Below are 26,345 nucleotides of genomic sequence, written 5' to 3'. Positions count from 1 at the left end.
ACTAGATAACATAAAGGCGTACATACTTGTCTATCTTAGGAATAACATTGAAAAAAGGTCCAATTTAAGACAATACAGAAATTACATGAAAGCAAAGCATATAACTATATCTCTGCTATTAAATAATTCATATTAGGGATATTTGATCAAGATATAACAAGAGAGGAAGAAATACATAAATGTGGCCCACAAGATGCATATGACCCTTGGGCCTTTTTCACAGACCCCTCCTTTTGTAAAAAAAAAAAAAAGATGTGGGGATGTGGTATTCAACAGTGGTGTTTTGGTGTTTAAATAGGGCAGGAAACAAACCTTGTACCTTGAAAACCTCCAAACAAAAATCAAAAGTGAGCATTTGCTGTCTTCTTTTAAATTTTTGTTTCTTGTTCTCTAGGACAAAAACATTGTTCTCACCTTATTAGAGGTGGATACTCCCAATTTATACTTTCCTCCACCTGCTTATTCCCATTTTAACATTCACTGTTATCTGGTACTGTTTTTTTAAAGGGTTTTTTAAAGGTTTTAAAAAATAACATAAAAAATAAATCTCCCCTTCTTATACATAGTTGTCCTACTCTGAATCAAGGGCTCTCATATTTACCACTTCAGTACTTTTGAGTATTGGCAACTCTAGTAATCACGGTGGATTCCCACTTGGATTTTGGAAAACCGCTGGGTCACACTCTCTTAGTCCCACAATAAGGCAATGGCAAACCTTTTCTGAACAAATCTTGCCAAGAAAACGCTGTGATACGACAGCCTTAGGGTCACCCAAGGTCAGAAACAACTTGAAGACAACTAGAAAATACAGGGAAAGCTGTATGTCATATGTTTAATGTAACACAAAGTTTGATTCTTGAGATACAAAAAAGCAGTTCACAAACATTATGTTACAAAAATAATAATGTAACAGTAGAGCACTGTAAGCTTTCCTCCATGACCAAGAAAAGGACATTAATAGTACTCAAACAATGCCATATAGGGTTGTTGTATGCCATATAGTATGATAATCATATGTAAACAGTTGCAGCCGATTGCTACCCACTTCTGAAACATTTTTTTAAAAAATCTAACATCTGAAGTTAAGCAGTACCCTTTCTAGAACCAAAAGCTCTCTAGAACATGTCATCATGCTGGATATTCAGGAAACTAGCATCGTGGTAAAACCACAAAGTCTGGGTTTTGTCAGTCTTCAGATGAGAACGTAATAAAAATTATAGTGGACCGGAAGATGGCCAACAAGGTGCCCGAAAGGTGGGAGTGAATGTAATTGTACACATTGTCTGACATCCAATGATTATCTATGGTGGCATATTGCCCAATTCCATAAGTGAGGTAACAAATATCAGAATTTATGAATTGCAGAAATGATTACCTTTCTAAAAGAGTCTGCTTCTAGGTGTTTTCAGTCACAACTCCCACCATCCCTAGGTAACATGTGAAATGTGCATGCAAGTCGTGGATGATAGCAAATTTATATAATGTACTTGGGAGGCAAAAGACTGCAGAAGAGTGTTCTGTGTTATGTATGCTTCAAGTCACATGTAGAATAGCTGAGACAAAGAAACACTACAGAAACTATTCCCACATTTTAAGAAGACAAAATCCAGCAATTGTCTTGACCTGCCTCCAATCTTAAGCAAAAAAACCCTCACAAGACAACAGAACAGGATAGTACTGTCCAGATAATCTTTTTCTTCAACTCCATAGGGAAAGATGGACTTCACCCCTACTTTATAGCTACCTAATACAGCATTCCACAGAGGAGCTGATACAGATCCACATGATACAAACAGAAATTCATGCCTCCTTGGAATGAAGTCCCAGAGTTTAATAAAGCACTCTTTCTTACACATTGACCAAGGAAATACTATTCTGAAATATGATAAAGCAACTACAGAAACTCCATACCTGTGAGGGATACATTCCTGGACTTTCTATGGATTTGCAAAGCCATGGATAAACCAGCCAGTCAAGACCAAGAGCAGCATCAGGTTGTGCTGGTGGGCTTAGAAAATGCCCAGTGAGGTCATATTTCCCAACATGAATGAAACAGCAGGCACCAGTTCTGCAAACAGTCATTGCACTGTGCTGATTTTTTTTACACAGTGAGTTGACCTTCTGATTTCAAACTACAGAAGAGAGAAGGGTTTCTGGAATAAGAATGTAACTAAAACTTTGGAAAACCACACTTCAAATGAGAGTAAAATGAGCTACATGGGGCTGCCTCTATTGAAGTACAGTAGGCCCTTGGTATTCATTGGGGCTTGGTACCAGGACCCTACGTGGATACCAAAATCTGTGGTTGCTCAAGTCCAATTATCTATAGAGGCATAATAAAATGGCATAATTGTATATAAAATGATTTTTTAAGCTTTTTAATATAGTATTTTAAGCTGTGGGTGCAGAATTCATAGATATGGAGGGCCAATTGTATAGAATTCAGGCAAGGAATAATCAGAAGTAGTTTGGCCAATTCCTTCCTCTGAAATACAGTCCATAGCACCTTGGATTCATTGATCTTCTCCCATCCAAGGGCTGACTGATATTAAGGAGGGACGAGAATGAACACACACTATACATTGTATTAAAGTAATAATCATAATATATCAACTGAAGCAGTGGCAATGACAAAAATGAAAGCAATGGCAAAAATAATAAATATTATCCATCTTCAATGAATACTTTAATATATCAGATCCTATTAAGTTAATATTAAAGTACCTATATAAACCCCTAACACCTATCCCTTCAATACTCTATATATTTTAAAGGAAAGGGGGGGGGGGTTAAGTTTTGAAAAATCCTTAAAACTTAAAAGAAAATGCATAACTTGAATGTCTACCAAGTCTGAAATAAATCATGTAGTTGACGTCCTTGGTAATATCATAATCATCATCATCATTTAATTACTTATTAATCGCCCTCCATCCAAGATGCTCTAGGCGATTTACAAGATAAAATTGTAAAGGATAAAAACATACATACAAATACTGATAAAATTAACATAGATCAAAAGCTCTAGTAAAGAGCCAGGTCTTGAGTGCTAGGGTAAAAGGCCCTAACTCACGCATGGCTCTCATATAGGGCGGCATATAAGCTCTCAATACATTTCTAAGTTCTTATACAATCCGTTTAGTTCTCAATTACTGATGCTATTAAGAAGGCATCTCAATTGCAACTGCATATGCTATCACTGATCATGCTATCACTAAGACTACAAAACAACATATGAATTTTTAAATTTCAGAGAGACTAAGCACTTAGATATAACATATTACTGTTCAATACAATTTTCTTCTACCTGCATCATGCACAATAAGGTCACTCAGAGGACTCCCCTGTGAACTCTCATAGTTTAGAGATTTTTCCACAGAACTTGGATGGCCAGGATTACTTTATTTTTGCACTGGCACAAAGCTGGGCTGGACAACCTTGAGAAGCCTTTCACCTTCATGCTTCTATGACTAAAATCTGTGCCAAAAATGTCACCTATCCTAAAGTACTGAAACTAGCTACGGTTCATATGCAGTGTGAAATAGATGTTAAAAAAATTATTTGTGAAGCGAACTCAAGGAAAATTCTGACTCACAATCCTGCAACACACAGTATTGTTTCAGAATACTACCAGCTATTAGGAATTGTGGGAGTTGAAGTCCAAAACACCTGGAGGGCCAGAGTTTGTATATGCCTGATCTACACTGTAGAATCAATGCAGTCTGGCACTATTTTAATTGCCATGGCTCCATACTATGTAGTTATGGGAGTCATAGTTTGGCAAGGCACTCTTTGGGCTGTGATGGGTAAAGATCTTGTGAAACTATAAATCCCATGATTCCACAGCAGTGAGCCATGGCAGTTAGCATCGAACTACATTAATTCAGTGGTGTAGATGCATCCTATGTGTTTAGAATCTTTACCAAATAAGTGAGCAATGTTTGCTATTCCTAAGAGGGCTCAAATATAACCAACATTTTAATGTTTGTGGGCATGTGTGATCAGCACACTTTTGACAGTTCATAAGGGGATCTAGGAATACACAATAACCCTGCGGCCCAGTTTTGCCTGATTTTTTACAGCCGCATCTACAGTAGAATCATAGAATCATAGAATAGTAGAGTTGGAAGAGACCTCATGGGCCATCCAGTCCAACCCCCTGCCAAGAAGCAGGAAATCGCATTCAAAGCTCCCCCGACAGATGGCCATCCAGCCTCTGCTTAAAAGCCTCCAAGGAAGGAGCCTCCACCACAGCCCGGGGGAGAGAGTTCCACTGTCGAACAGCCCTCACAGTGAGGAAGTTCTTCCTGATGTTCAGGTGGAATCTCCTTTCCTGTAGTTTGAAGCCATTGTTCCGTGTCCTAGTCTGCAGGGCAGCAGAAAACAAGCTTGCTCCCTCCTCCCTATGACTTCCCTTCACGTATTTGTACATAGCTATCATGTCTCCTCTCAGCCTTCTCTTCTGCAGGCTAAACATGCCCAGCTCTTTAAGCCGCTCCTCATAGGGCTTGTTCTCCAGACCCTTAATCATTTTAGTCGCCCTCCTCTGGACGCTTTCCAGCTTGTCAACATCTCCCTTCAACTGTGGTGCCCAGAATTGGACACAGTATTCCAGGTGTGGTCTGACCAAGGCAGAATAGAGGGGGAGCAGGACTTCCCTGGATCTAGACGCTATTCCCCTATTGATGCAGGCCAGAATCCCGTTGGCTTTTTTAGCTGCTGCATCACATTGTTGGCTCATGTTTAACTTGTTGTCCACGAGGACTCCAAGGTCTTTTTCGCACACACTGCTGTCAAGCCAGGCGTCCCCCATTCTGTATCTTTGATTTCCATTTTTTCTGCCGAAATGAAGTATCTTGCATTTGTCCCTGTTGAACTTCATTTTGTTAGTTTCGGCCCATCTCTCTAGTCTGTCAAGATCGTTTTGAATTCTGCTCCTGTCTTCTGGAGTGTTAGCTATCCCTCCCAGTTTTGTGTCATCTGCAAACTTGATGATCGTGCCTTCTAACCCTTCGTCTAAGTCGTTAATAAAGATGTTGAACAGAACCGGGCCCAGGACGGAGCCCTGCGGCACTCCACTTGTCACTTCTTTCCATGATGAAGATGACGCGTTAGTGAGCACCCTTTGGGTTCGTTCGCTTAGCCAATTGCAGATCCACCTAACCGTAGTTTTGTCTAGCCCACATTTTACTAGTTTATTTGCCAGAAGGTCGTGGGGGACTTTGTCGAAGGCCTTACTGAAATCCAGGTAGGCTACATCCACAGCATTCCCTGTATCGACCCAACTCGTAACTCTATCGAAAAAAGAGATCAGATTAGTCTGGCATGACTTGTTTTTGGTAAATCCGTGTTGACTATTAGCAATGACCGCATTTGTTTCTAAGTGTTCGCAGACCACTTCCTTGATGATCTTTTCCAGAATCTTGCCTGGTATCGATGTGAGGCTGACCGGACGGTAATTGTTTGGGTCGTTCTTTTTTCCCTTCTTGAAGATAGGGACCACATTCGCCCTCCTCCAATCTGCTGGGACTTCTCCCGTTCTCCAAGAACTCTCGAAGATAATTGCTAGTGGTTCTGAAATAACTTCCGCTAATTCCTTCAATACTCTTGGATGTAGCTGATCTGGCCCTGGGGACTTGAATTCGTTTAGAGAGGCCAGGTGTTTCTGGACAACTTGTTTCCCTATTTGGGGTTGGATTTCCCCCAATCCTTCGTCCATTCCATGTTGCTGGGGTAGAAGATGGCTTTCTTTTTGTGAGAAGACCGAGGCAAAGAAGGCATTGAGCAGTTCTGCCTTTTCCCTGTCCCCTGTCGCCATCACCCCATTTTCTCTTTGCAGAGGCCCTATCACCTCCTTTTTCTTCCTTTTTCTACCAACGTAAGCAAAAAAGCCCTTTTTGTTGTTTTTTATGTCCCTGGCAAGCCTGAGCTCATTTTGTGCTTTAGCCTTGCGAACCTTTTCCCTACAGGTGTTGGCTATACGTTTGAATTCTTCTTTGGTGATTTCTCCCCTTTTCCACTTCTTGTGCATGTCACTTTTGAGCTTTAGCTCAGTTAGAAGTTCTTTGGACATCCATTCTGGCTTCTTTGCACTTGTCTTATTTTTCTTCTTTGTTGGCACTGTTTGCATTTGTGCCTTGAGTATTTCACTTTTGAAAAACTCCCATCCATCCTTAACTCCCTTGTTTTTTAATATTGGTGTCCATGGAATGCCGTTCAGTAATTCCTTCATTTTTTGGAAGTCAGCTCTCTTAAAGTCCAGAATGCGTGTTTGACTTGTCTTAGTTTCAGCATTCCTTTGTATTGCAAACTCCAGGAGCACATGGTCACTTGCCCCTAAGGATCCAACCACTTCAACTGTATTGATCAGGTCTTCCACATTTGTTAAGATTAGATCAAGAGTTGCTGATCCTCTTGTTGCCTCTTCTACCTTCTGGACCATAAAATTGTCTGCAAGGCAAGTGAGGAATTTGTTGGACTTTGTACTCTTGGCTGAGTTTGTTTTCCAGCAGATATCGGGATAATTGAAATCGCCCATGACTACTATATCTCTTCTTTGTGCCTGTTTGGTCAGCTGTTGACAGAAGGCTTCATCAAGTCCTTCATCCTGACTCGGAGGTCTGTAGTAGACACCCACGACAAGATCTTTTTGAGTCCCGGTTCCCTTGATTCTTATCCAGATGCTTTCTAGCTGGTTTCCCGGATTACAGTCTTGCATTTCTTCTGCAACGTAACTATTTTTGACATATAAAGCTACTCCCCCTCCTCTCCCTTTTGTTCTATTTCTGTGAAAGAGGTTATAGCCCTTAATGGCTACATTCCAGTGATGGGAGTCATCCCACCAGGTTTCAGTGATGCCTATGACATCGTATGTGTGGTGCTGTGCTAAGAGTTGGAGTTCCTCTTGCTTATTTCCCATGCTCTGAGCGTTGGTGTAAAGACATGTAAGCCCCTGTGACCTCCCCTTGAGCTTTTTATTTGGGATTATTGTGCTCTCCGTACTTGGTCCTTGCTGTGTTTGTGCAGCCCTCCGTTTAGCCTTTTGGCGGTTCCCTGTGGTCGTGGGTAATATAGTGTTCGCCAGGCTGTTGTTCCCCTCCCCCAGTAGATCTAGTTTAAAGTGCGCCTGATGAGGTTTGTGAGTCTGTGTGCAAAAAGATGTTTTCCTGCTTGTGTGAGATGCACCCCATCACTTGCCAATAGGCCATCCTCCTGGAAGAGTAGACCATGGTCAAGGAAGCCAAAATGCTCCTCTTGGCACCATTTTCTGAGCCAGTTATTGACCTGTACTATTTTTCCGGCCCTTGTAGAGCCGTGTCCTACAACGGGGAGGAGGGATGAAAAGATCACATGTACATTATACAGTTTTAGCTTTGTTCCCAGAGCTCGAAAATCATTTGTGATCTTTTGAAAAGTATGCCTAGCGGTGTCATTGGTACCTACATGAATCAACATAAGGTGGGGAGGGTGATGGGGCTTTAGGAGCCTGCTGAGCCTCTGAGTGATATGGTGTATTTTTGCCCCCGGGAGGCAGCATGTTTCTCGAGCCATCCCATCCGGTCTGGAAATGATGGCTTCCGTTCCTCTAAGGAGGGAGTCACCTACTACCAAGACCTGTTTCCTTTGAGGATTGACAGGGTCCCTTTTGTGCAAGACAGTGTGTATGTCCCGTGAAGAGTGTTCCTGTTGAAGTGAATCATGCAGGTGTAAAGTGTTGTCCTCCTCCTCGACATCCCCAGTGCATTCATCAATGACAATCCATTGAGATACATCCGAGAGCCCATTACTCTCCCAAGGATATTCCTGTTGCTCCTGGTCTACGATTGGAGATGGAGCATTTGCATGATTACATAAGTGTGAATGTGGTGATGCACTGTCCCCGTCCGGGCTATCCCCTGCGCATTGATCAAGGGTGGCCCACTGAGTGGTATCTAAGAAACTGTGGTCCTCCACAAGATGTGTTTCCTGATTGTATGTTAATGGTGTTAGAATTTCAAATCTGTTGTGTAAATGCAGCTGAGCAGAGGAGTTCTGCGGAGGCTGCCTGGTCCTGTGTCTCCTTCTATGGGTGACGTCCTTCCAAGCCTGAGGGTTGTCTACCTGTGAGTTGATCTCCCCATAAGGATCCTGATCATGGTCATGGTGGTGTTGGTGTGATGCAGGCTGCAGATCTACAGCAGCGTGTTGTGCAGTGTCCAAGAAGAGCTCGAGTGCCTGAATGTCCTTAAGGGTCTTAATACGGTGCTCGAGCTGTTGGATCCTCTGCTCCATCAGAGTCATCTGTTTGCATTTGGAGCAGATGTAGTTGACTAGTTTTTGTGTGAAAAAGCAGAACATGCCACAGCTGGTGCATGTGGTGGCAAGTATTTGCTGTTGGTCCATCTCTTCGTGAGTAGAGTATCACTTATCCAACATTCGCTGATCCAACATTCTGCATTATCCAACGCAGTCTGCCTTTTAGTAGTCAATGTTTTCAATACATTGTGATATTTTGGTGCTAAATTAATAAATACAGTAATTACTACATAGCATTACGGTGTACTGAACTACTTTTTCTGTCAAATTTGTTGTTTAACATGATGTTTTGGAGCTTAATTTGTAAAATCATAACCGAATTTGATGTTTAATAGCTTTTTCCTTAATCCCTCCTTATTATCTAACATATTCGCTTATCCAATGTTCTGCTGGCCCATTTATGTTGGATAAGTGAGACTCTACTGTATTTTTAATTTATTTGTTTTATTTGCTGTATTTATATGCCACTTTTCTCACTCCTGGGAGGACTCAAAGTGGTTTATAACATATTAATGCCAAAATTCAATGCCAAATATACATGCAAAAACCAAATCATAATTTCTAAACAATAATATATCATTATGAGTTAAAATCCTTAAGACCATTAAACATAAATCATAAGCAACATTTAAACATTAAGACATAGAATTGGAACATCCTAGTATAAACATTGGGGCCCCTGGTGGTGGCGCAGTTTGTTAAAGCGCTGAGCTGCTGAACTTGCAGACCGAAAGGTCCCATGTTCAAATCCCGGGAGCGGAATGAGCGCCCGCTGTTAGCCCCAGCTCCTGCCAACCTAGCAGTTCGAAAACATGCAAATGTGAGTAGATCAATAGGTACTGCTCCAGCAGGTAGGTAACAGCGCTCCATGCAGTCATGGTGGCCACATGACCTTGGAGGTGTCTACGGACAATGCTGGCTCTTCGGCTTAGAGATGGAGATGAGCACCAACCCCCAGAGTAGGTCACGACTGGACTTAACGTCAGGGGAAAACCTTTACGTACCTTAGTATAAACATTAACATCACATGATCCAAAGCCATAACCTGAAGCCATTCCAATTGTCAATTGCACGTATTCCCTATTTATTTCTTGCACTGCATTACTTTACTGGCCAAAGGCTTGGTCCCACAGACATAGAATCACAGAATAATAGAGTTGGAAGAGACCACATGGGCCATCTAAATCCAATCCCCTGCCAGGAAAAGCACAATCGAAGCAATGTTCTATTTGTGTGGGACGATATATTTGAGTCTCCTTGGGGAGAAATAAAATGGGGTATAAAAATTATTATTATTATTATTATTAGTATTATTTGGAGGCAGAAACTCTTGAATTTTTGAAAGATGCTACGTCTTTGTTTTCTTTCTGGAGGCGGGGGGGCGGGGGGGTCTTGAACCCTGCCTCCTCCAATCCCAGGGTCCAGGCAGATAACATGTCATGGTGCTGCAGTGCACACTTGGCGGCGAGTCTGGAGAATTGGGCTGATTCCTCTACTCAGAAAGGAAACCCACTGAGGGACCCTAGGCGAGCACACTCTCTCAGCCTCTGAGGAAAACAAGAGCAAGCCTCTTCTGAACAAATCTTGCCAAGAAAACCTGATGAGGTGACCATGGGCCGGAAATGACTTCAAAGACGCCATAGGACAACAAGCGCCATAGAAAGAGCAATACATGTACTTTAAGCAGAGAAAGGCAGCAATTTCACGTATAGTTACACTATATGTATACTTACTTGAGAGTAAGTAAGGTTCGTAAAAATGTATGGATGTATCTGAGCTCCAGAATTAGGATATTTAAGGAGGAGGAAGAGAAGAATCAATACTGGGCTGGTGGCGAGACTAACTTCCTGTAATTGGCTGCAAGAGGACTGACTCTTCTTCCCCGCCATCCCCTAAATATCCGACTTCTGGAGCTCATGTGACATGACGCAAGAAAAAACCCCTTCTAAGAACCCCCCCCCCCCAATGCGGTGTCCCTTCCCCACGTCACTCACCCGCTCCTCCGCGCCAAATGCCTCCCCAAAACCGCGCAGGCGCCGAGGGGAGGAATAAGAAAGGAAACCACCTCGGGAGGCGCGCATGCGTGCAAAGCCGGGGAAGGGCGGGGGGGGGGGGACAAAACCCTCTCCTCTGTCCTCGCCCCTCCCCTTTCTCCTGCCTGCGGCGAGCAAAAGGCCACGCCCCCTCTCTTTCCCTTCCCTCTTTTTTCTTATTCGTTCAGCTGGGAAGCCGGGAGGAGGAGGAGGAGTAGGGAAGGGGTTCGCCTTCATTTTGCCAAGTGGGGGGGAAAAAGGAGCCGAAGGAGAGGCGAGGAGGAGCCGCTCTGCTCTGCCTTGGGGTAAGTGGCCACTGCAATGCCTCTGTGCGTCCCCGCTTCTGCGCCTTCCTGGCTTCGTTTCTTTGTATTCTTCATCCTCACCTTTATTATCGGCAAGACCTTTGTGCTGGAAGGGAAAGAAAGAGGGAGAGCCCTCCTGCCTGCCCCCTTCCTCTCGGTGTGAGTTTGGTGCCGCCTCCCTCCGTCGGTTCTTTCCCCTGCTGTTGCTCAGGAGAGAAAGAAGAGACCTTGGCGCCGCCGCCGCCGCCTGCCTGTGTTTGGGCTCCGAGGGCGAAGGCGCAATGGCAGCAGGACTTCCTCGCCCGCGTCCCTTTGCCGGAGTCAGTCCTGCGGCTGCTCGGAGGCGGAGAGAGCCCCCACCCCCTCCCCCTCCCCTCTTTCCCCCCAAATACCCGCTCCTGCTTCTTCGCTGTGGCTTTCTCCTCCTTTCACTGCAGTTCCCTTGGATCCCCCCATCCACAATGTCAAAGACGGGGAGGGCGGTGGAGAAGGCCAAATGCTTCATTCGCCATCTATTTTTCCCCCTTCCCCATAGATAGGGATCGACATCAAGATGGGAAGGAGGCGGCGGAGGAGAAGGAGGCGGGGTGTTTCTTTGTTGCTGTCTCCTTTTCTCCCCCCCCCCTTTTTTTTTTTCTTCATGGGGTGGTGTGATCGCCTTGGTCTGCGGTGCCTGCAGTCACTCCCCCTCTTCCTGGAGGAAAGGGTTTTGTTTCCCTAGTAGCCGGGAAACACGAAATGGGGGAGGAAAAAATGAACTGGAAAAAAAAAGCCATTTCAATGTGTTGTCGAAGGCTTCCATGGCCGGAATCACTGTGAGTCTGGCTATGTTCCAGAAGCATTCTCTCCCGACGTTTCGCCCACATATGTGGCAGGCATCCTCAGAGGTTTGTGAGGCATGTTGGAAACTAGGCAAGTGGGGTTTATATATCTGTGGGACAAAGAACTCTTGTCTGTTGGAGGCAGGTGTGAATTGTGCAATTGGTCACCTTGATTAGCATTGCAGCTTCAAGGCCTGGCTGATTCCTGCCTGAGGGAATCCTCTGTTAGGAGGCGTTGGCAGAGCACTTGATGAACCAACCTGGACACGGCATATTATTTGGGAACACAGAAATGCTGGACCACTCTAACAACCACCGTGTCAGACTACACAGAGAAGACATTGAAATCCACATGTGGACAGTTTCAACAGAAAGGAGGAAACCATGAAAATGAACAAAATCTGGCTACCAGTATTTAAAAAAAACTCTAAAATCAGGACAGTAAATAAAGAACAACACTCAAAAGACAGGGGAATTGCAAACATGAATCAATCAGGGCCCGCTAACTCCTCCCAACAAAGGATTCCCCTAGGCAGGAAGCAGCCAGATCTTGAAGCTGAAAAGCTATTCAATGCTAATCAAGATAGCCAATTGCAACATTCTCACCTGCCTCAAACTCCTACTCCAAACATTCCACAGATATATAAACCCCACTTGCCTAGTTTCCAGCAGACCTCCCAAACCTCTGAGGATGCCTGCCATAGATGTGGGTGAAACATCAGGAAAGAATGCTTCTGGAACATGGCCATACAACCTGGAAAACTCACAGCAATCCAGAGCCATTTCTGTTCTTGGAAGGGTCTGGAGAAAAATGGTTCAAATCCTGCTGGGAAATAGGCCTCAAAGAGGCTGCAGACAAAGCAACATCCCTGCCAGGCTTCCCTGCTTCTCCCCCACCTCTTTTTCAGTTTCTTTCCAGGGATCTCTCCCTAAAGATAATAATGGACAGCAGGCTGTCAATCTGTAGAGCTTCCCCCGAATTGCTTTGCTTAAAGGAATCGGAATGGGTTGCTCCAACCCAATCAGCATGGGAGAAGAGCAGGCATGTGTCTCCCATACAGTGCCATCCTCACTTCTTTGGCTTAAAGCCTGAGGAAGGGTTGCTCCGACCCAATCAGCATGGGAGCAGAGGGGATGTGTCTCTTCCCTACATAATTTGGACAGCTTCCTTCTTTTGCAAACCCCAGAAGCAGCAAACCGCTCTGAACTTAAATCACAGGTGTGTACAGGGATGCTTTCATCTAGATGCCATCGCCTGCATTTCTTCTCCTCCTCTCACATCTGCTTCGGTACTGACCTGCTTCTCCGGTTTCTTTGTGCATGCCTCCCCCACCTCCCCACCCACACACCTCATTTGTTGTCTCCTCCTTTCGCTGCAGGATCAACCTCCAACCCCTTTCCAGCCTTCCCTCCACAATGCTTCTCCTCCTGCTCTGACTATAAAGAAAGAGTTGGTTGAACATAAAAAGAGCATATGGGAAAAGGGGCTGGGTCAGGGAGTGACTCCTGTGATGTTCTGTTCCAGTTTAATATGATGGCGCTCTGCAGTTCTTTATTTTTTAGAATCCCCACCCCCATTTCTGCTCATCCTATCCATACTGGCTGTTTCTAAGTCAGGGTCTGTAAGTGTGGGTGTGACTAGCTGTCAATGTCTAGTGATAAGTATTGGGAGTGACATGTTTAGTGTTGGTGCAGCAGACTGAACATTAGGGATGCTGGATCAGTGTAAGATACATTTTTGTTTGTTTGTTACAGAGAAGAAAGCTTGCTTCTGACTGGGTTTTAATTCAGCATTCTAATGAAAAAATACAGATGTTTTGCCTGTATCGTTTGCTCAAGACTTGAATGTCTAGTTAGCAAACAGTTAATTATTGTTGGTATTGGGGAGGGCTTAGGGCTATGTTATATCTTCTCCGGTTGTACCATAATACAGGTTCCTTTGTGTGACTTTTTGCATATATGTGTATACAAAATTTGACAGTTCTTTGTGGCATTACAAAGAATAAATGTGTAAAACATGACTACGCTGTAAATTGGTTGCCATCCATTAATCCTCTTTTTATTTAAACGGTTGTTTGTGCTGTTCTTCATTTGCATAATATGTTAAACCTGCATGTCAGCTTATAGTTTTACAATGTTGACTTGCCCAAGAGCCTTAAAGGACATTCACTGTGGTTCTCATGTCAGAGATGTCAAACTGAAAGAGATACTGACCTGCCCAAGGTCAAAAAATGAATCCAATCTGTTTGTGCAATTTGAATGCAGGCAAATGCAGGCTTCCTACATATGCACCCAGCTGTCCATCAATGGATCACATTTGTTCTTGGTTAGTCTGAGATTACAGTTTCTCCTATGGATGATGCAACACTGCAGTGCTAAACTGGAAATTGTGTTGAGAGATGCAGAATGAAGGGAAACACGTTAGAGCAATAGCTGGTTTTCATTCATTCTGATTATTGGTTTACAACAGAAGTGCACATTTATGTGATCATCCAGGTGTACAGGGATTTCCTTAACCAATACTTCCCACCACTGAGTTGGACTGGTCTTTTGGGAATGGAGTCTCAGAGCTTCAGGTCTTCAGCCCAGGTCTACAACATGAACATTTGATGGTCTTTATGCAGTCTGTACAATTCCTGCGTGATTCTTGATCTGTTACAAAGTGGAAAGACTCTATTCTTTTCAGACATTTTCCACATGGGAAGAATGGTGCAATCTAGGTGTGCTACATGCATTGGGTCAGTTTTCCTCAAGAAGTGTTTACCTAGATTATTAAACATTAGCGTTATAGAAGTGTGGCAGGTCAACTCTGCTTCAGGGGGTGGTCTGTAATCAAAGAGGCAGTACTTGAAGCATGGGATCGAAAACATCTTGTTATTTGAGATTGTTTCTTAAAACACATCTAATGGTGAAAAGTCATAGTAGAGGGATGGTTTGTGGGGTTAGAGAGACAAGATCCCTGTGAAAATGGAAAAAACTTCACATTAAAGATTGTTTTTTAAAAAAAAAATCTGCGAGAACATCTCTAGGAACGTCTAGGTCCTCCAGTCTGACTTTATGGTCAACCGATGACTGTAGTGTCTCACTGGAGGACCTAGAGAAACCATATTAATCACATCTGTGAATAATCAAATACATAAGAGTTTAACCTGCATATGTGGAGGCTAAGTGTACGAAGAAAGGAGTACACTTAGAAAGGCTAGGATGTTTGGTAATTAAGTCAACTTGCTAATGCTTGCTTTTGTTAAATGATGATACAACCATGCTTGTGTTCTATATTTCATAACAGAGAAGCTGGTTTAAGGTGAATCTTTTGTCAAATATATATATATATATTCCCCAAGGATCAGATGAGAAAAGCATAGATATTTATATTGTATGGAGGAAAATCATGCCATTCAACATTAAAAAGATAGAATGTGAAATCTTAACAGTAATCTACCATTTTCATGTACCAGCCATGCGTTGTTGTGGTGAAATGTGATGGTATGGGAAATAAAGTATTGAGGAATTGGTGGTAGTTAGTATATGTTATTTCCTAAAGCTTGTGAATATACAATATTTCTGGTTATTCCTTTTTTTTGTGTCTGTCTGAGGCAAGTATGAATGCTGCAATTAGCCAGAATGATTAGCATGTAATGGCCTTTCAGCTTCAAAGCCTGACTGCTTCCTTGCTGGGGGAATCTTCTGTTGGGAGGTGTTGGCTGGCCCTGATTGTTTCCTGTCTGGAATTCCTCTGTTTTCAGAGTGTTGTTCTTTATTTACTGCCCGGATTTTAGAGTTTTATAATACTTGGAGCCAGATTGTGTTAATTTTCATGGTTCACAGCAACATAATAATAATAATAGTAATAATAATGACTCTGATAATACACACTACTTTTCTCCCTCCTCAGGTTCCTACCTGGGGGGATCCTTTGTTGGGAGGTATTAGCTGGCCCTGATTGTTTCCTGTCTAGAATTTCCATTTTCAGAATGTGGATCTTTATTTATTGTCCTATTTTAGATATTATATTGTTCTGTTTTATTATACCACAGTAATTTTATATATTATATTTATAATCTTATATTATTTGCTTTGAACTGGATTATATGAGACCCCTTCTACACAACTGTAAAAAATCCACTTTGAACTGGATAATATGGCAGTGTGGACTCAAGATAATCCAGTTCAAAGCAGATACTGTGGATTATCTGCCTTGGCATTCTGGGTTATATAGCTGTGTGGAAGGGCCTTGAATCTACACTGCCATATAATCCAGTTCTAATCCAATAATCAGTATTTTATAGGCAGTGTGGAAGAGGCCTAAGTGAACCTTCAGCCATTGTGGCTGAGGGTTTTGCTAGGACATGAATTGAGCAAGCCCTAAAGGGGGCAGGGCCTACCCTTCTGGCTGGCAGCCAGGGGGAAAACAGCTCTTCCTCGTCCTCTGTAATTTGGACTTTATCTTTCTAGGTTTTTTTTATTGAAAGACATAGATTGGATGACTATCTTTTGTGGCCAAATGTGGTGTGCTTTGGTTCAGTGGTTTTGTTGTTTACTCTATGGGAAAACACACATTACATTTTTATATATGTAGATGGAGCGGTTGTGTCAATTATATATCCCATAACATTGGCTCTTTGGAATTGCTATGGAAAGTACTGTTTTCATTCTCGACTGTCATTGTAAGCATATTTATTCAGTCAGCTCAATGGAATTTATTCTATAGTAAGTGTATTTAGGTATGTAATCATAGTCTCTTAGCAGATAGGAGATGATCAAAGGTATTTGGAAAAAGATAAAGTCAGATTTGGTTTGGACCTTTCTTCTGAATAAGTGAGACAATAGAGAAGACTCTGTTTCTTCTTGCACCATAAATCCAAAGAAGCAATTCACTGGTTTCAAGGTGATAACCTCAAAAGGACATTATCTATTGAGTACATAGTTGTGGCATTTTATGAGGTGAGACCTTAAGACAGACAATATCTATTTTAAAGTAGTTTGAACTTTTATGTATGCCAAAATCAATTTATATTGTATGGATTATGTTGAGCCCCAATATCTTGCATTACTTAAACAATCTAAATTAGCAAATAGATTGTTAAATTTGAACTTTATAGGAAATGCTCTTCTGGTAAGACACTGCATATTTAATTCTGTAGGACAGAAACATAGCTTCTGTTAACCATAATTAAGAAAGATTTTTAATGCTGTGAGTTTATTAATCATGTAATTTGAAATCACAAAATATTGTGCCTTATTTTATGAGCCTTTTTGCTGCTTTGCATTAAGGCCAATGGATGTGTGTGCTTTACTGTTTGGTTATAAATCAAATGCATATTAAATTGATGGCTCAGCATTAAACTTCCGTGTCATTCAATGTTAAACACTCCACATTCACTCACATTTTCTTTATCACACACACACACACTATTGGAGGCTAGAAGGGAAGTAGATCCAGCTAGTAATTTAGTGATATCGGTGGCAATTCTGTGAGACTATTTCAGTCTCAAGATCAAGCTCAGCTTGATCCTGCTAATAGCTGCTAAGTGCCGGGAAGGGGGAAAAGGAGAAGCTGACACACGGGCTGGAGAGCCTTCAGTTGTGTTACCCAATGCTGCCCAATTACTCCATGACAATTAGAGAAAGGGATCTGTCCCACTTTTCTCTCCCCCTCCCCCCTAAATCCTCACCAATTCAGTGGCATCACCCAAGGTGGTAACTCGTATTATTAGCAAGATTCCTTCATGGCACAAAATGCAACCAGTAAATGAAATGGTGGTGGCAAAGGGGTAATGATGTGCTTCTCTCTTCACTGGAAGCAAAGGAGAAGTCATGACTTCTGGTTTCTTGTGGGTGATGTTTTGCTTGGGTGACAAGGAATGAAGAGGGCGGGAGCAGTTTAGAAGGAGTGGTCATGAGAGGAAGTGTACCTTTTCCTGTGGCACTGGCCATGAATTTGGCATTTGTAGGTGTGACCTTGGTACTAGTAGGCAAAGTAAAGGGAGTGGAGGAACCTGGCTTCAAGGAGGCATATGGTAGGTCTGCAGCAGTAGAGAATGCTGCCTCACCTTTCCTTCTGTAGAGCTCTCTGCCATCTTCTCAAACAGGCCCACTGGACAGAGATGGTGCACAGGTCCTTGAAGGAAGGATAGCCCAGCATACTTTCTTCAGGTTCCTTCTGTGGGTCCTTAGAACTCTCTAGGCTTGCAACTTGTGGCTGGAGGCAGAAAGGGATTGGGTTGGAGAGTTGTTTTGCACTATCCCATGCCTGACCCTTTTATAACTTGGTCACTCCCATTTTGTCACTGGCTTTTTGTCGAACACGGTTTGATGGTGCCTCAATTATGCTGTTTTTTTCTCTTATGCTTAATTGTGTGTATGTGGATTGTTGTATATTACGTCCTTATTTTTATTTTATTTTAGTGGTGGTTTTGTTTTAATTGATTGTTTGTTTTTATGTCTATTGGACATTCTGTCCCATATGTAATCCTCCTCGAGTCCCTTTGGGGAAATGGTGGCGGGGTATAAAAATAAAGTTAGTATTACTTTATTATTAAAACACAACACATGAGTTCTTTATTTCGTCGTCTCACTCGTTCAGTCATTTTCGACTCTTCGTGACCAGTCCACGCCAGAGCTCCCTGTCGGCTGTCACCGTCCCCAGTTCCTTCAAGGTCAAGCCAGTCACTTCAAGAATCCCGTCCATCCATCTCGCCCTTGGTCGTCCTCTCTTCCTTTTTCCTTCCATTTTCCCCAGCATCATGATCTTCTCCAAGCTTTCCTGTCTTCTCATGATGTGGCCAAAATACTTCAACTTTGCCTCTAATATCCTTCCCTCCAGTGAGCAGTCGGGCATTATTTCCTGGAGGATGGACTGGTTGGATCTTCTTGTGGTCCATGGCACTCTCAGGATTTTCCTCCAGCACCAAAGTTCAAAAGCGTCTATCTTCTTTATATACATTTGCTAAATTTGAAGGGAGCCAGGGAAGTGTCTCTTCTTCTGACCTGGGAAAACATTCTGGATTTCATCATATTTGGGGGGGGGGGGGGCAGTCATTTTGCTGCTACCTCCTCTGATGGCTTTGTACACTATTTCCCTAGTGACAACGCTGCCCCATTTCATAACTTTGTGAAGGTAGAAAGCATGTTTATGAATCACAGTTCCTCATTTAAAACAAATTACATTTAATGCCTAGTTTATTTTTGTTAATACCAATTTAAGATTATACAGTTCCTCTTCAGCTGACAGCTAAATCATATCTGTATGCTGCAATCACCAACTCATATTAAGCAGTTGTTGACAGAAAAGCCCCTTTAGGAAGTTCTGGAACATGGCCACACAGCCCGAAAGACATACAACAACCCTAAAACCAGAACCTTATGAGATAGGGTAATGTCAAAAAAATCAGAAGTGTCTTACATATTAAAACTTTCTTTATCAGCACTTGGAAAATGTACTGTCGATTTGACAGCCCACAATACTTCTGCGTTCTTGAGCATTACTCACATTGTCCAGGAACATGTGGAAAGCTATGTGATTCCCACCCCTCAATTAAATCTGGTGATAGATCCCAAGTAGATCCATTAGAACTTGACAAATCTCATTCATGTGAATGGATCTACTTTGGATTGTAGCCATCATCTACATGAAATGCTGGATAAGTTGTCCTGATAATTTGAAATGAAGCTCTTTCTTTCATCTACTGGGTGAGGAATGGAGAGGGGATTCTGGGCCATTATCTGATGCAGCATTGTATTAGATATGTGTAAATAAGCCGAAACATATTCCAGAGGAGATGTACACCATTGTTTGGAGTTCCATTGAGCTTAATGTAGATGTTGCATCTGTTCTGCGATGCTACTACCTTTGAAGGCTGAGGTGTATACCTTGTAGGTGCTTCTAAAGGTTAAAGAACATCAGTGTTTTTCAATTGGAAAATATTACATATCATAAACTAGCAGCATCCATCTGCTAGAAAATGCTTCCAAGTTTGAGTCCCAGATGTTGGGTTTCAGGTTCCAGAATCTCTAGCCTTTGGCTATGTTGGCTGAAGCGTATGTGAGATGAAATCAGCATCATGTTGGAAACCAAAATACTAGTAATTCATTTATATGTTCATGTTGTACTAACAATCTCTTAAGACCCCTAAAAATTACCAGCCCAGTAGAAGCTGTGAGGCTATAGTTTATGCATAATTTTTTTTTCTATTTCTTCATTTCCCAAACTCAAGAGAGAATCTCCCTTTCAATTTGGCATGGCTTCCCCAGTGAGCCACACTGTGCCAGTGTTATTTTTCTCTCCCTCTTATAAACTGCTAAGACTGTTTTTCAGAAACTCCAAATATCATATCAAGGAAATTAATTTCACTTCATTAATTATATTTATGCTTTAATGCCACATAATTTATTGGCTCTGCTTGTGAAATGTGTCATTGTTTTGCACTAAAAACACGACAGTTCAGGAAAGCTCATGTTGCTATAGAGAGAGTACAACCTTGTGGCACCTGTTTTTCAGTATTATTCAGAATTCTGTTTCCATGTATTATTTATTCATTGGTTTAACACTTTTTAAGTTTCTGAAGCATGCTATATAATGTGTTAACCATAAACCTTCTGGGATGTAATAATGTTACTTGTGGTTGTTAGAGACAGGATGGGTAGAGGGGTTACTATTGGCAGTCAAATTCTGCTTCTATAAGCTGTGTTTGCAAAGTTGATAACAGAAGCACTTGATGATTCTTTCAGAAAACAGCTTGGCCTGATTTGTCATCATGTAGCTGGGTTTGTAGCTGGGTTTGCGGGAGCCCCAGTGGTGAAGTGTGTTAAAGCACTGAGCTGCTGAATTTGCGGACCAAAAGGTCCCAGGTTCAAATCCCGGGAGCGGAATGAGCGCCCGCTGATAGCCCCAGCTCCTGCCAACCTAGCAATTCGAAAACATGCAAATGTGAGTAGATCAATAGGTACCGCTCCGATGGGAAGGTAACGGCATTCCATGCAGTCATGCCGGCCACATGACCTTGGAGATGTCTACGGACAACGCCGGCTCTTCAGCTTAGAAATGGAGATGAGCACCAACCCCCAGAGTCAGACATGACTGGACTTAACGTCAGGGGAAACCTTTACCTACCTAGCTGGTTTTTCGCATAGAGGGGAGGATTGTTCGACCTTACATCAACAAAAACTACACGAGATAAAGTTGTTTTTAAGGAAACACTAAAAAGAATACAGTGATACCTTGAGTTAAGAATTTAATTTGTTCCATAACCATGTGCTTACATTTTTATCTCAAAGCAATTTCCCATTGAAATGCTATTAATACATTCTGGCCCCCAAAAAACCACCCCAATGTTTGTTATGTGTTTTAGATAAGAAAATATATCTTATAAATAAGAAATAATGTAGAAAATGTTCAAAGATAAGCAGTGCTTGGTTCCATCCAGCCACTGTGGCAAGGAAGCACATATGAGGCAACAACATGTGTTGGCCAGTGTACAACAAGGCAGAACAGCATAATTTTCTTCATACTGTCATTCCTCCCTCTGTCCCTCCCTCTCTTGCTCTCGCTCTTTTCTCTCTCTACTTTAAGGGAAACCTACAGTACTCCCTGTTTAGGCTGAAGCTCTGCTGCACCAGGGTGGACTGCAGTCTCTGGAGTGGAATCTTCACATTGGACTCCTCCCAGAACGTTCAGGGGAACTGAGTTTCTGCCTTGCAGGAAAAGCCAGAGCTGCTCTGGCTAGGAATCCAATCCATGTTTTTTTTTCTCTTTGCCTTGCTCTTAGAACTGTTTTGGGGGCACAGTTGCAGTGTTTGCAGGTCAAAACAGCATTTGTATGTCAAAACGTCACCCTAGACCAGGCATGGGCAAACTGGCCCTCCAGATGTTTTGGACTTCAGCTTCTACAATTCTTTATAGTCAGTAAGCTGTTAGGAATTTGGCCCATGGAGGGCCAAAGTTTGCCCATGTCTGATCTAGACCAAGTGAGGATTTGTAAGTTAAAACATACTTATGTTGGGACATTCTTATGTAAAGGTTCTCCTGTATATTTTTCATTCCCCTGGAGTCTACATTGGCCATTGATGCTTCATCTGGGGTGGCTTTTTCTTGGACCAACCTAATACTGTCCTATTATTGACAGATAAGATCCTTTGAAACACTCCACGTTGGAGACCAAATTCTCCTTGACGTGTGGAATTCTGGAAATTGTCCCCAAAATTAACTTTCTGAAGGTCTGCTGATAATTTCCCCTTATACATCAACTCATGAATATACATATGTGCACATATGTATAGCAGTTGATGGATACACAAACATGCATACACTCTCTCTAATGGAAATGTCTCCATACTGCTGCAGAATGTATGTTTGTGAATTTGCAAGTGTTTGGGTGTGATCAGTCAGCACCCCAGTTTGAAGAAGAGGAAGAACAACAAAGCTATAAGGATGGCTACAGTGCCTACTTCCTATTGGATGTAGGAAGTATTTGAGTCACAAGGACATCAGTTGATGTGTTGGCCATGGAGTAATAGTGTCACAGGATGGTATAAAATGTTTCACTGCCTGCAGTGAAGGATCCCCTTCATAGTACCTCTGCTTCTACAGAAGCCAATTGGATTGGCAGTTGAACCAACACTGTAATTAGTGTGCTCCATGATCCCTGAGAACAAGAGTTTTGTTTAGGAGGTGCTGGCTGTTTGGCATATACAACTCTCTTCAAACAGAAAGAAATGACCTGGAGGATCAGAAGAATTGCTTGGAGTAGTGCCTCTAGCATTGGCCATCTGAAGTGGCCATCTGGCCTAGGTAGGATTGAAACTGAGGTGTCACTGAGCACTTAACCTACCCATGGATAAAAAGGGCAACTTTTAATTTGGAATCTTCCTTACTGTATTAAGTATGGGAGTGCCTTTTCTCACAACAATTAGCTCTGAAAACATTGGTCTGTCTCCTTGCAGTGAAAGTGACAGTGAGCAGTAGTGATTGACTGCAGTGGTTCTCAACCTGTGGGTCCCCAGATGTTTTGGCCTTCAACTCCCAGAAATCCTAACAGCTGTTAAACTGGCTGGGATTTCTGGGAGTAGTAGGCCAAAACACCTGGGGACCCACAGGTTGAGAACCACTGGCAAGACCTTCTTGCATCCCAAAGCAACTCAACTAATATTATTAAATTGTATGAGACTGCTGTATATAATATTAATAATCAACAGACACATGGATGAGAATATATAGAGAGAGAGATTTAACATTTGAAAAAAGAAAAGAGACTACTTGAGATATGGTGAAGATGAAGACCACAACAGAGCTGTTATTTCAATGACAAAACCATAATAAAGAAGTCAGGCTTCCATTACTGCTGGGAAGACCCCAAGACACCTCTGTGCCAGCATGTAGCCAGGAGAGAGGTTTGAGGGGCTTCAGCCCCCCCCCCCCATTCTCAGGGTGGAAATATATGACGAGATAAAAAATAGTCTCATTATGAATATATGATTGGCTAATAATCTGAAAGTAGTAATAAATGAACAGTTTTGTGAATGGGGGTAAATGTTGGGAATTCCCCAGTGGTCTTTATCTGGATGTTGAATTAAATTAGGTAATAAATCATTTGTGATGAAAAGTGACCAGTTAGGAAACTAAACTGATCTTTCTGAACTGAGTGAGTGATCTGAAACTCTGCTTGTTTATTCCTGAGTCCAAATGTAAATGATTTTCCAGAGGAAATAGAATTATGGATAATGTTCAGTGACTAGAAGGATATAAGAACATGCTCTAGAACAATGTTTCTCAACCTGTGGGTCCCCATATGTTTTGGCTTTCAACTCCCAGAAATCCTAACAGCTGGTAAACTGGTTGGGATTTCTGGGAGTTGTAGGCCAAAACACCTGGGGACCCATAGGCTGAGAACCATTATTCTAGAATGAACAGTGAAGCATTATCTTTCACAATGGCAATAAAGTTACTTTTTCTTACATTTTTAAAATCTGAGAAAAAGCCTCCTTTTGGTTGAGATTTGCACTGGTTTGAAAAAAAGTTCTGATTTTTTTCTGGTGATGAGGCTCTAACCATGCTTGATTTTCAGGTTAACTAAAGGCCAGTTGAAGTACAGTAAATGAGCACATCATACGAAGCAGGTTGAACGGGATATATTAGCCCCATTCTCCTCTGTTGTCATTTCTATAATCGCCTTCATGTGGAAGATGAGGGTTCTTCCTGTGCATGGAAGCTCCCCACACTATGTAGTAATTATGAGACTGTAGTTTATAAAAATGGAAAATGTCAACATAAATATAATAAGAAGGAATACCTCATTAAGAAATGGGATGCTCTGTATGTTGAGTGAATTAGAAACACGTGTGAGAATGTTTATGCTCAAGTGCAAAAATCAATAAGATACAATAGCCTTTTATCAAGTATTGGAAATCTGATTTTCTAAATAATCATGTCCCTATTTTTATCTGAACCTGCTAACCGTGTGGAATTTTATCTTTCAGGCAGGCAGGTTGTTTAATGTTTGTGTGTGTGTGTGTGTGTGTGTGTGTGTGTGTAACATCACTGTTCAGTTACCGTTCTTGGCTGAGGCTTTCTCCTTGTACCTTTTTAAAACTCTTTTGATGACCTACTTTTTATTGTTTCCCCTTTTAACCAATTTTATGGTTGATGGCTTATCAAAAATTCAAAACTAAAAACTCAAACAGTAAAATACAAATTTAAAACAGTAAGCCAAAGCTAATTTCACTGTCAGAAGATGGAGAGGTGAGGCTTTCCGCAATTCCATTTATCACCACAAAAATGTATAGCATTCTCAAAAGATCACCCACCTACCCACCCTCCTCTCTTTATATATACAGTAGAGTCTCACTTATCCAAGCTAAACGGGCCAGCAGAAGCTTGGATAAGCGAATATCTTGGATAATAAGGAGAGATTAAGGAAAAGCCTATTAAACGTCAAATTAGGTTATGATTTTACAAATTAAGCACCAAAACTTCATGTTATACTACAAATTTGACAGAAAAAGTAGTTCAGTACGCAGTAATGTTATGTTGTAATTACTATATTTACGAATTTAGCACCAAAATATCATCATATATTGACAACATTGACTACAAAAATGGCTTGGATTATCCAGAGGCTTGGATAAGTGAGGCTTGGATAAGTGAGACTCTACTGTATATATCAGATTTGCAGGGCCTGCGCTGAACGCAAAAATGCTAACAATTGCACTCTGCCCTCTTCATACCTTCAAAAGGGAAGCTAGTTGGATTGAAGAGGAATGCATTTCTAGCTCTCTTCTATTACGATAATATAATAATAATTATATTATAATATTATTATTATAATATAAGCGAACGAACCCAAAGGGTGCTCACCAATGCGTCGTCTTCATCATGGAAAGAAGTGACAAGTGGAGTGCCGCAGGGTTCTGTCCTGGGCCTGGTTCTGTTCAACATCTTTATTAACGACTTAGACGAAGGGTTAGAAGGCACGATCATCAAGTTTGCAGATGACACCAAACTGGGAGGGATAGCTAACACTCCAGAAGAAAGGAGCAGAATTCAAAACGATCTTGACAGTCTAGAGAGATGGGCCGAAACTAACAAAATGAAGTTCAACAGGGACAAATGCAAGATCATAGAATCATAGAATAGTAGAATTGGAAGAGACCACATGGGCCATCCAGTCCAACCCCCTGCTAAGAAGCAGGAAATCGCATTCAAAGCACCCCCGACAGATGGCCATCCAGCCTCTGCTTAAAAGCCTCCAAAGAAGGAGCCTCCACCACAGTCTGGGGGAGAGAGTTCCACTGCCGAACAGCCCTCACAGTGAGGAAGTTCTTCCTGATGTTCAGATGGAATCTCCTTTCCTGTAGTTTGAAGCCATTGTTCCGTGTCCTAGTCTGCAGGGCAGCAGAAAACAAGCTTGCTCCCTCCTCCCTATGACTTCCCTTCACGTATTTGTACATGGCTATCATGTCTCCTCTCAGCCTTCTCTTCTGCAGGCTAAACATGCCCAGCTCTTTAAGCCGCTCCTCATAGGGCTTGTTCTCCAGACCCTTAATCATTTTAGTCGCCCTCCTCTGGACGCTTTCCAGCTTGTCAACGTCTCCCTTCAACTGTGGTGCCCAAAATTGGACTCAGTATTCCAGGTACTTCACTTCGGCAGAAAAAATGGAAATCAAAGATACAGAATGGGGGACGCCTGGCTTGACAGCAGTGTGTGCGAAAAAGACCTTGGAGTCCTCGTAGACAAGAAGTTAAACATGAGCCTACAATGTGATGCGGCAGCTAAAAAAGCCAATGGGATTCTGGCCTGCATCAATAGGGGAATAGCGTCTAGATCCAGGGAAGTCATGCTACCCCTCTATTCTGCCTTGGTCAGACCACACCTGGAATACTGTGTCCAATTTTGGGCACCGCAGATGAAGGGAGATGTTGACAAGCTGGAAAGCGTCCAGAGGAGGGCGACTAAAATGATTAAGGGTCTGGAGAACAAGCCCTATGAGGAGAGGCTTAAAGAGCTGGGCATGTTTAGCCTGCAGAAGAGAAGGCCGAGAGGAGACATGATAGCCATGTACAAATACGTGAGGGGAAATCATATGGAGGAGGGAGCAAGCTTATTTTCTGCTGCCCTGCAGACTAGGACACGGAACAATGGCTTCAAACTACAGGAAAGGAGATTCCACCTGAACATCAGGAAGAACTTCCTCACTGTGAGGGCTGTTCGGCAGTGGAACTCTCTCCCCCAGACTGTGGTGGAGGCTCCTTCTTTGGAAGCTTTTAAGCAGAGGCTGGATGGCCATCTGTCGGGGGTGCTTTGAATGCGATTTCCTGCTTCTTAGCGGGGGGTTGGACTAGATGGCCCATGAGGTCTCTTCCAACTCTACTATTCTATGATTCTATGATTCTATTTATA

The 26,345-nt window shown here is 42.3% G+C and overlaps 1 protein-coding gene and 1 long non-coding RNA gene across 5 annotated transcripts in view; one reads left to right on the top strand and one right to left on the bottom strand.

Moving 5' to 3' along the window:
- The window catches only part of mrpl14 (mitochondrial ribosomal protein L14), a 30,238-nt gene extending 19,807 nt beyond the window's left edge, over positions 1-10,431 (bottom strand). Inside the window, exon 1 of the long non-coding RNA XR_507853.3 lies at positions 10,287-10,431. This is a non-coding gene — a long non-coding RNA (mitochondrial ribosomal protein L14). The remainder of the gene's footprint in view (positions 1-10,286) is intronic.
- Positions 10,432-10,494: 63 nt separating this feature from the next.
- Positions 10,495-26,345, top strand: part of tmem63b (transmembrane protein 63B) — a 111,366-nt gene continuing 95,515 nt past the window's right edge. For 2 of the 4 annotated variants that reach the window (XM_008125034.3, XM_062973890.1), the window contains exon 1: positions 10,496-10,630. The gene's annotated coding sequence lies outside the window, so the exon portion shown is untranslated. Of the gene's footprint in view, positions 10,631-13,152; positions 13,177-26,345 lie in introns of those variants that run through there. The other 2 variants (XM_062973893.1, XM_062973892.1) reach the window with 2 other exon arrangements.

The sequence above is a fragment of the Anolis carolinensis genome, chromosome 1 (genome assembly GCF_035594765.1).
Source record: "Anolis carolinensis isolate JA03-04 chromosome 1, rAnoCar3.1.pri, whole genome shotgun sequence".
Lineage (NCBI taxonomy): Eukaryota > Metazoa > Chordata > Lepidosauria > Squamata > Dactyloidae > Anolis > Anolis carolinensis.
The sequence above is the reverse complement of the archived record's forward strand: the minus strand, read 5'-3'. Positions and strand labels throughout refer to the sequence as shown.